Here is an 8,461-nt window from a genome sequence, read left to right on the forward strand (position 1 = left end):
TCTTCTGGCTTCATCTTTACTTCCTGCCCAGGGAAATCATTTCTACCTGAATTTCTGAAATACTATTTCACCCTTTGCTCATTCTATCTGCTCCTATTTTCTTTCCTTAAAAGTCTCCATCCATTTCTGTGGCTCCAGTCCCTGCTTACAGTTAATGCCTAGATCTACGTCTGTACCTGGGCCTCTAACTGAAGAATTAAAACATTGTCTCATTCCAGTGACCATCCCCAAGTAAAATGATGGTGTGAGTAGAGCTGGTCTACAGTCTTCAGCTTCTCCATGTTGTGCCCCCAGCCTGCTGCAGTCTTCCTCCTCCCAGCCCCTGGCGCCTGAGATCTTGGGGTTTTCTCCCCTTCTAACCAAATTGATCGTTGGACAGAATTTGAAATTCCTTCCCACTCAGGTAAAAGTAACAGACAACCACTAATACCTCCCAAGAGTAGTTATCTTTTAATGAAGGCCAGGACCTTGAGCTCAAGCACCGAAACCACACTGCAGAGTTTCACTTTGGTGCCTCTCCAAGGGGAGGATGCTTGTTTCAATGCCTAGGGTCTTCCCTGGAGAAGCCTTGCCATGCAGGCCACTGGAACCCTCCTCTGCTTCAGCCAGACCCCACTGATGGGTCTGGAATGCTACTTTGCTTTTGGGGGCAGTATTGTAGTCATACTTGTCACACCTATGACATCTCTTATCTTCGTATCTCAAAGAGCTTTGAAAATGTTAATTTGAGACAGTCTAAAAAAGCAGACTTGCAGGTGGCAACCTCCAACTACAACTGTAGTTTCTTTTATTCTCACAAGCCTCCATTAAGAAAGAAATTCAAAATTTCCAAAGTCCATGTCACGTGAAATCCCAGCGCTTTGGGAGACTGAGGCGGGTGGATCACCTGCAGTCAGAAGTTCAAGACCAGCCTGGCCAACATGGTGAAATTTCGTCTCTACTAAAAATATAAAAATTAGCTGGGCGTGGTGGTGCACACCTGTAATCCCAGCTACTCGGGAGGCTGAGGCAGAAGAATCACTTGAACCCAGGAGGCAGAGGTTGCAGTGAGCCAAGATCACGCCATTGCACTCCAGCCTCAGTGACAGAGCAAGATTCCATCTCTTAATTAATTAATTAATTAATTAAAGCCCATGTCAGCCCTTGTTCTAGCAAAGAGGTATTATGCCCCAGTGATTTGACTACAGTTTTAGTTACGCTCCCAGGTGATTTCTAAAAACCATTTCATTGTTTCTATTCCATTTGTATTAGGCACCTACATCAGCATATGGGCTCAAACCCCAGCTCCCAATTCCAGCTGTGTGATTCTGAGTAGGACTTATGAACTTTCTGTTTCAATTTCCCCAACTATAAAATGAGATAATACTACCTAACTCTTGGAATTGTTGTGAGCCTTAAATGAGATATTATCTACGAAGTACCTACCTCTATGCCTGGTACTTAGAGACACTGGGTAAAAGTTAGTTCCCTTCTCTTTTCCTCCCCCACATTCCCACCCTTTGCTACATAGCACTGTAGAGAAATAAACAGAAAGATACATTCACTGCCCTTCAGTTCTGTGTGTTCCAAAAGGAGATACATTTGATCATTAAAAACCACAAACGCAAATTCCTTTTGTCTAAAAACTTTTCAAGGGTTCAATTTCACCCTTTTCTACTCTTTACTAGGAGAGAGAAGAAAGCGAAAAGATGAACTGAAGAGAAGTTGTGGAGAGCTTTGTGTGATGTGATGATCATTGTGTTAGACACATTAAAAATAAACAGAGTGCTTTGAATACAGAGTTTATTTACAATCTACAAAGTGGAATTATTAACCAGGCCTAAGCTGCAATGGATAAGAAACAACCAGGGCCAGGCACAGTGGCTCACACCTGCAATCCCAGCACTTTGGGAGGCTGAGGAAAGGCAAGTGGATCATCTGAGCTCAGGAGTTCGAGACCAGCTGCGCAACATGGCGAAACTCTGTCTCTACAAAAAAGACAAAAACTAGCCAGCCATGATGGTGTGCACCTGTAGTCCCAGCTACTTGAGAGGCTAAGGCGGGAGGATCGCCTGAGCCCAGGAGGTCGAGGCTGCAGTGAGCCAAGATCGCACCACTGCACTCCAGCCTGAGTGAAAGAGCGAGACCCTGTCTCAAAAAACAAACAAACAAAAAAAGAACCAGCAAAGTTTCCCTGTTTAAGGAGGCACTGTGACAATTAAGAATTCAGAGTACCACAGAAATCTCATTCAGCTCATCAGAGCCTTCTTCAACGTGTTCTGGACAACCCTATTCTCCTAGAGCCAGGTAGGTGAGATAGGTCAGTAACTATAAATCACCAGCAGCCTTTCGAGCTCACATCAGAACCAGGAGAGCCAGAGCAGTGGTTAACTCCATGAACAAATGTGCAGCTATAATCAGGAGGTAAAGCAGGATGTCAGGAGCCCAGGTCAGGAGACAAGAGTTGTAAATAGTGGATGAGGCCTGGGATGGGGTGCTGGCTGAATGGAGCAGTGTCAGCTGATCCAAAAGTGCCAGACTGGGCCAGGCATGCAGCAGGAGCCAAGTGCCAACCCTGGAAAGGGAGGGGAACAGATGGGAGAGGAGCAGCAACCAGGAAAGAGCCAAAGCTGAGAACAAGTAGAACAAGAACAGGTCAAGGTCAGAACCTCCACTGTTAAATCCAAGCGTGAATGACAGCAAGAACAGAGTCCAGAAGCCAGGCTGAGTGCTGGAACAGCTCCTCCAGACCTGACATGCTGTGAGGGCAGGGGTCCCAGCCGCCTTGCTAAGTGCCGTGTGCTCAGAGCCCAGAGCAGTGTTTGGCAGGAGACAACAAGGCCTACATAAATACTAGTTGTCCGTGCCATTATCGAAATTGGCAGAAGCCAGTGAACGAACAACATGAGGGGAGCAGGGATGGACTAAATTGTGTGCACAACCTCTGAAAATGGGCCCTTCTCAGTGAGTGCCGTGACCTGTCTTAAAGTGTTGGGATTGATGCAACGGTCTTCATCTTATGCACCTCAGACCTTCCCTCTCTCCTTCCTGAGAGCCTGTATTAGTTTCCTGCGGTTACTGTAACAAATGACCACAAACTTCTGTTGTCTCTAGCTTAAAACAACAGAAATGGGCTGGGCGCCATGGCTCATGCCTGTTTTCCCAGCATTTTGGGAGGCCGAGACAGATGGATCACTTGAGGTCAGGAGTTTGAGACCAGCCTGGCCAACATGGTGAAACCCTGTCTCTACTAAAAATACTAAAATTAGCCAAGTGTGGTGGCATACGCCAGTAATCTCAGCTACTTGGGTCGCTGAGGCATGAGAATCGCTTGAACCAGGAGGCAGAGGTGGCAGTGAGCTGAGATCATGCCACTGCACTCCAGCCTCAGGAACAGAGAGAAACCCTGTGTTAAAAATAATAATAATAATAACTGTCTTGTGCTTCTTTACTTTAGGTTCCATGAGATGTTATATTTTCAGCAAAAATGTTAATGATGTAATGTGTTTCCTTTCTGTTTTATATCAGGTAATTCCTAGAGATGTAAGGCCTCGGTCAAGAAAACAGCTGTCTAGGGGCTAGGATTTCAGGCCCCACTTGGGCCTCTGAAGAGGCTAGCTTGGAGAAGAGGTTTTTTTTTTTCTCGGCATCAACCCTTCCATCAGCTCACAGTTTGCACAGGGTTCGCCCCTGTCATCTGGTCACTGGAAATCATGGGAGAGTTGGAAGTACTGTTGGAGCGTTCCATCTCCTCCTGGCTTTCTAAATAACTTTTGCATCTTTTTAGTCCTAATCCTTCCCTTTAAAACTAGCTAATAGAAGCTCTGTACTGTGCTAAGTAATTTACAAGCATCTTATTTAATCACTGTAACATTCCCTATGAAGTGGTTACCATCATTTTTGTACTTTGTAGAGAAAGAAACTGAGGCTTAGGTATGAAATGGGAGAGCCAGGAGTTGAACCCAGGTTCTCTCACTCCAAACCCCATCTCTCACTCCAAAAACCACTCTACTGATGTACCTACTATGGATCTTCGGATAGCATTTTTCTCGAAACTGGGCTGTCGGAAGCATGATGGACGTGGCCAAGGGAGGATGACACAAGCTAGTGTGCTGCGATGGAGAGCCACTGGTTCTGCTCCCAGAAAGTCAAGGATTATGGAGTGTGATGGTTGCTGCCTGGGGTGGAGAGTGGGAATGTATATTGATTAGTACCCACCATACTAAGAAATTCCCTTCTTTTTAGAAGTGAACAGTCTCAAATTGGCAAAATACAGAAGGACAAAGGTGTAAAAGGACTGAGCAGAATCTGAAGTTTTCCTGTGAGCATGGAGGAGGGGCAGGGAGAATGAAGAAGAAAATACAACTGAGAAAACAAGTTTAGTTTTTGGTAAGGTGAGATGTCTTTGACATTCATGAAGGTGTTAGGTAACATAACTGTTTCTTCCTAGCAGGAAGAACATTTGCCTGGTGATGGTCTGTCAGACTAAACTGCCTTCCCTATAGAGAAGAAGGGAAACTAACATTTGAGCATGTAGATTTTCAGACTATTTCCCTTGGATTATTTCACTTCATCCTCAGAAGAAGATGTTCCTCCCTTCATTTTGCAGATAGGGCAGTGGGGCTCAGAGGGCTGGAGTGGTTTGCCCAACATCACTCAACTAGTAATGGCAAAGCTGAGATTTGAGTTTGTCTTCTAACTCCAATCTCAGGGCTCTAATTTAGATTGCAGTTCATCATTTATTATAAAACCCTGGCAGTGCTCAATTGCCTGTTTCAGTGTGAGGAAGAGTGCACCTGTTTCACAGCAAGGTGAAATCAGGAAACGCGCAAGGTCACTAGCCTCCTCAACCCTGCCTGCCTTCTTGTCTCTCAACTCCAGCTTTGTCCACCTCTGACTAGAAAACTCCTTCTCAAACTTTAAAATCCACCTCAAGTGCCTCCTGTCTTTGAAGCTTTAGATCCACTACCTTCTGGCTCCAGGTAGAATAGCTATTCTTTTACATGTTCTTTCAGACCCATATGCATACGTGCATTAGTAATAAAACACTTTTAATATGCCTGTCTCCCCAACTAGGGTGTGAACTGCTCAAAGACAGGGACTATGTCCTATTCCTTGTGGTCCAGCCAGGCCCAGCTAGGGAGGTTAGGCAAGAGTTGTAGGGTCTAAGGCTGTCAGTGCAGTCTACCTTGGCTCTGAACTTCACCAGTGCAATCAGGTAAACCTTGGTCGCTTCCTTCTCCTAGCCAGATGTCCAACTGACTCACACCTTTTCCTAGAGGCCATAAACATGTCCCTGCTCAGATGCTAGTGCTGAGTTCCACTCTGCTACCTGGCTTTGCTGGTGTCCCCTTGCCTATCTCCATGTGGTCTCCGTATGTCCCCTATATCCCTGGTCTACCCTGCTGTGTCCCTAACCATACAGACTGGACTTGGCTTGACTTTGCCACTGCTCTGGTGACATCTCTCCTCTCCTTCTCATCACACTCCTGTCCCTGCCACATCACTCCGGGGAAAAGCAAACTGGAATCCTCTCCCAACCACTGGTGCATTAGGCCCTAAGACAGGCATGATAATGACCCTTAAAGACATCATGCCCTAATCCCTGGAACCTATAAATGTACCTAACAAGAAAAAGAGGCCTTTGCAGATGTGATTCAATTAAGGCTACTAAGGCCAGGTATGGAGGCTGAGGCAGGTGGATCGCTTGAGCTCAAGAGTTTGAGACCAGCCTGGGCAACGTGGTAAAACCCTGTCTCTACAAAAAAAGAAAAATACAAAAATGTGTTGGGCATGGTGGTGTACACCTATAGTCCCAGCTACTCGGAGGTTGAGGTGAGATGGACTGCATGAGCTTGGGAAGTCAAGGCTGCAGTGAGCCGTGTTCTCGCCACTGCACTCCAGCCTGGGTGACACAGTGAGACCCTGTCTCCAAAAAATTAATTAATTGATTACGGATTCTGAGATGGAGAGATTATCCTGGATTATCCAGGTGGGACCTAAATGAAATCACAAGTGTCTTATAAGTTAGAGAATGAAGAGCATTTTACACACACACACACACACACACAGAGAGAGAGAGAGAGAGAGAAAGAGAGAGAGAGAGAGAAAGAGAGAGAAGGGGGGAGAGAGAGAGAGAGAGAGACCCATGTGAAGCCACAGGCAAAGACTGGATGCAGCCATGAGCCAAGGAACGCCAATAGCCACCGGAAACCACAAAAGGCAAGGAGGAGTTTCTCCCCCAGAGACTCTGTCGGGGGTGCGGCCCTGCTACCACCTTGCTTTTGACCCAATGATACTGATTTTGAACTTCTGGCCTGCAGAACTGTGGGTAAATAAATCTCTGTAGTTTTGAGCCACCCAGTTTGTGCTAATTTGTTACACCAGCCACAGGAAACTAATACAGGCCCCAAAGGGATTGACCTTGCTCTCCTAGTTTTTTTTTTTTTTTTAACCCCGCTAGTTTTACAACTGGCTCAACTGCCTCACTCCTCTGGCTTCTTACAGCTCCTTTCTCTAAGGACCTGGACCAGTGACCACTTATTGAGCACCTACTACATGCCAGGTACTGAGGCTTCACATGGGCTACATCACTAATCCATGCACTAACCCTGTGAGATGGGTATTGAGGCCAAAAGAAGTCAGGTGACTTGCCCATGATCACACAGCTAGAAAATGCCAGAGCTGGGATCTAAAAGCAAGTCTAACTCCAAAGCCTATGGCTGTGATCCTGCTGCCTCACTACTCAAGTAGGGGCCATCTCTAGTTGACTGACTGCCAGTTCTCATGTGTTTTTCTCCGAAAGCCTATTGGCATCTCATACAAATAATAAGTGCTATTATATGGCAGGCATTGTGCTCAGGACTTTACATACATTATTTTATTTTTCTCATCAGTGCAACTCCATGAGGTAAGAGCTATTACCATCCCTTTTTACTGACAAGGAAATTACTTCTAAGTGGCAGACCGGGCACCAGGCCCTGGGTTTCTGGGGTCCTGGACCAGTATCATTTCCTCTGATCTGCTCAGCCTCTCATTTGCACCAGTGTCCTGGGCTGTAATTTGACTTGGACTTGGTTCAGACTTCTGAAAGGCCTCTGTGTTGTCCACAGTTTGGAGGACTTCCATCAAGTTTATGTGTGGAGCTTGCTTGTTAGTTTCCAGAGGGTTCAAAACACCCACAGCACTGCATAAATATTCCACTGCCCAGACATTCACAAACACCCTACCCACATCTTTAAAAGTCTCTCTATCTAGTCCTATCTGTAGTCTCCTCCTCTCCTCATTAGAAGCCTTGAGATAGTTACATTGCAAAATTAACATATTAAAACAAATTTGCAAAATATAAATTATTGTAATGCATTATAACAATGACAATATAAAAATTGGGAAAGAAGAAAAATGTTAAGGATTTCATCAAAATATGTGTCCTAAGTAAAGTCTTTTATAAAAATGCATCTCAATGGAGGTGGATAGAGGGAAGAATGCCAGGGAAGACAGAAAGAATGAGGCAGAAAGCAAGATTCTCTATATTTATAAACCCTGAATACCTAAATGGGTTTATTTAGAATCAGTGGTCATTTGCATGCCTTCATATGAAATGTTGAAAAACTTAATTGAAACAGCAATTCATACAGCACAGCCAACAGACAACAAGCTGCCTTTGGAAGTGAATGAGGACTCCCTGAATTTCCTGGATCATCTTGGTTCTTTTTAGACTTTGCAAAGGAACAAGAACCCAACAAAAGGGAAAAAGAACTCTCCATGATTGTCGACAGCTGTATAACAATGAAAAGCGACCAGGACCTGGCCAGGTGCAATGGCTCACACCTGTATTCCCAACGTTTTGGGAGGCCAAGGTGGGTGGATTGTTTGAGCTCAGGAGTTCAAGAAAAGACTGGACCACATGGTGAAACCCTATCTCTACCAAAAATAAACATTAGCCAGGCGTCTCAGCTACTAAGGAGGCTGAGGTGGGAGGGTCTCTTGAGCCTAACAGTTGGAGGTTGTAGTGAGCCGAGATTGCACCATTGCACTCCAACCTGGGAGACAGAGTGAGACCCTGTCTCAAAAAAAGAAAAGAGAAAACAGGACCAGTAACAGAGAAATCTGGATTTCAGCCCTACTTCTTCTCTTATATGCTGTGTGATCTTGGACAAGGCACTTCCCATCTCTGAGCTTCAGTTTTTTCCATCTGTAGGTAATCTCTATGGTACCTTCAAATTCTACAAGAATATTTTTAACTAAAATAGCATCATAGCTATGCTTCTCATTTTTGCTTTTGCTTTTCTTCTCACAGTCACATAATCAACTAAGAGAATGAGGCAAGGAGTTGTGGTTGCTGCTGAACACACACATTTATCCAGAGGGCAAATGTAGACTTTGGTTTAAATTCTTCTGATGAAACTGTGTCTCACACCCAAATCCCAAGTTCAATGGACTGTTCTTGAGATGCCAGCCGTGGCAGCCTTGGTAGGGAGGA

The sequence above is a fragment of the Papio anubis genome, chromosome 14 (assembly GCF_008728515.1).
Source record: "Papio anubis isolate 15944 chromosome 14, Panubis1.0, whole genome shotgun sequence".
NCBI lineage: Eukaryota > Metazoa > Chordata > Mammalia > Primates > Cercopithecidae > Papio > Papio anubis.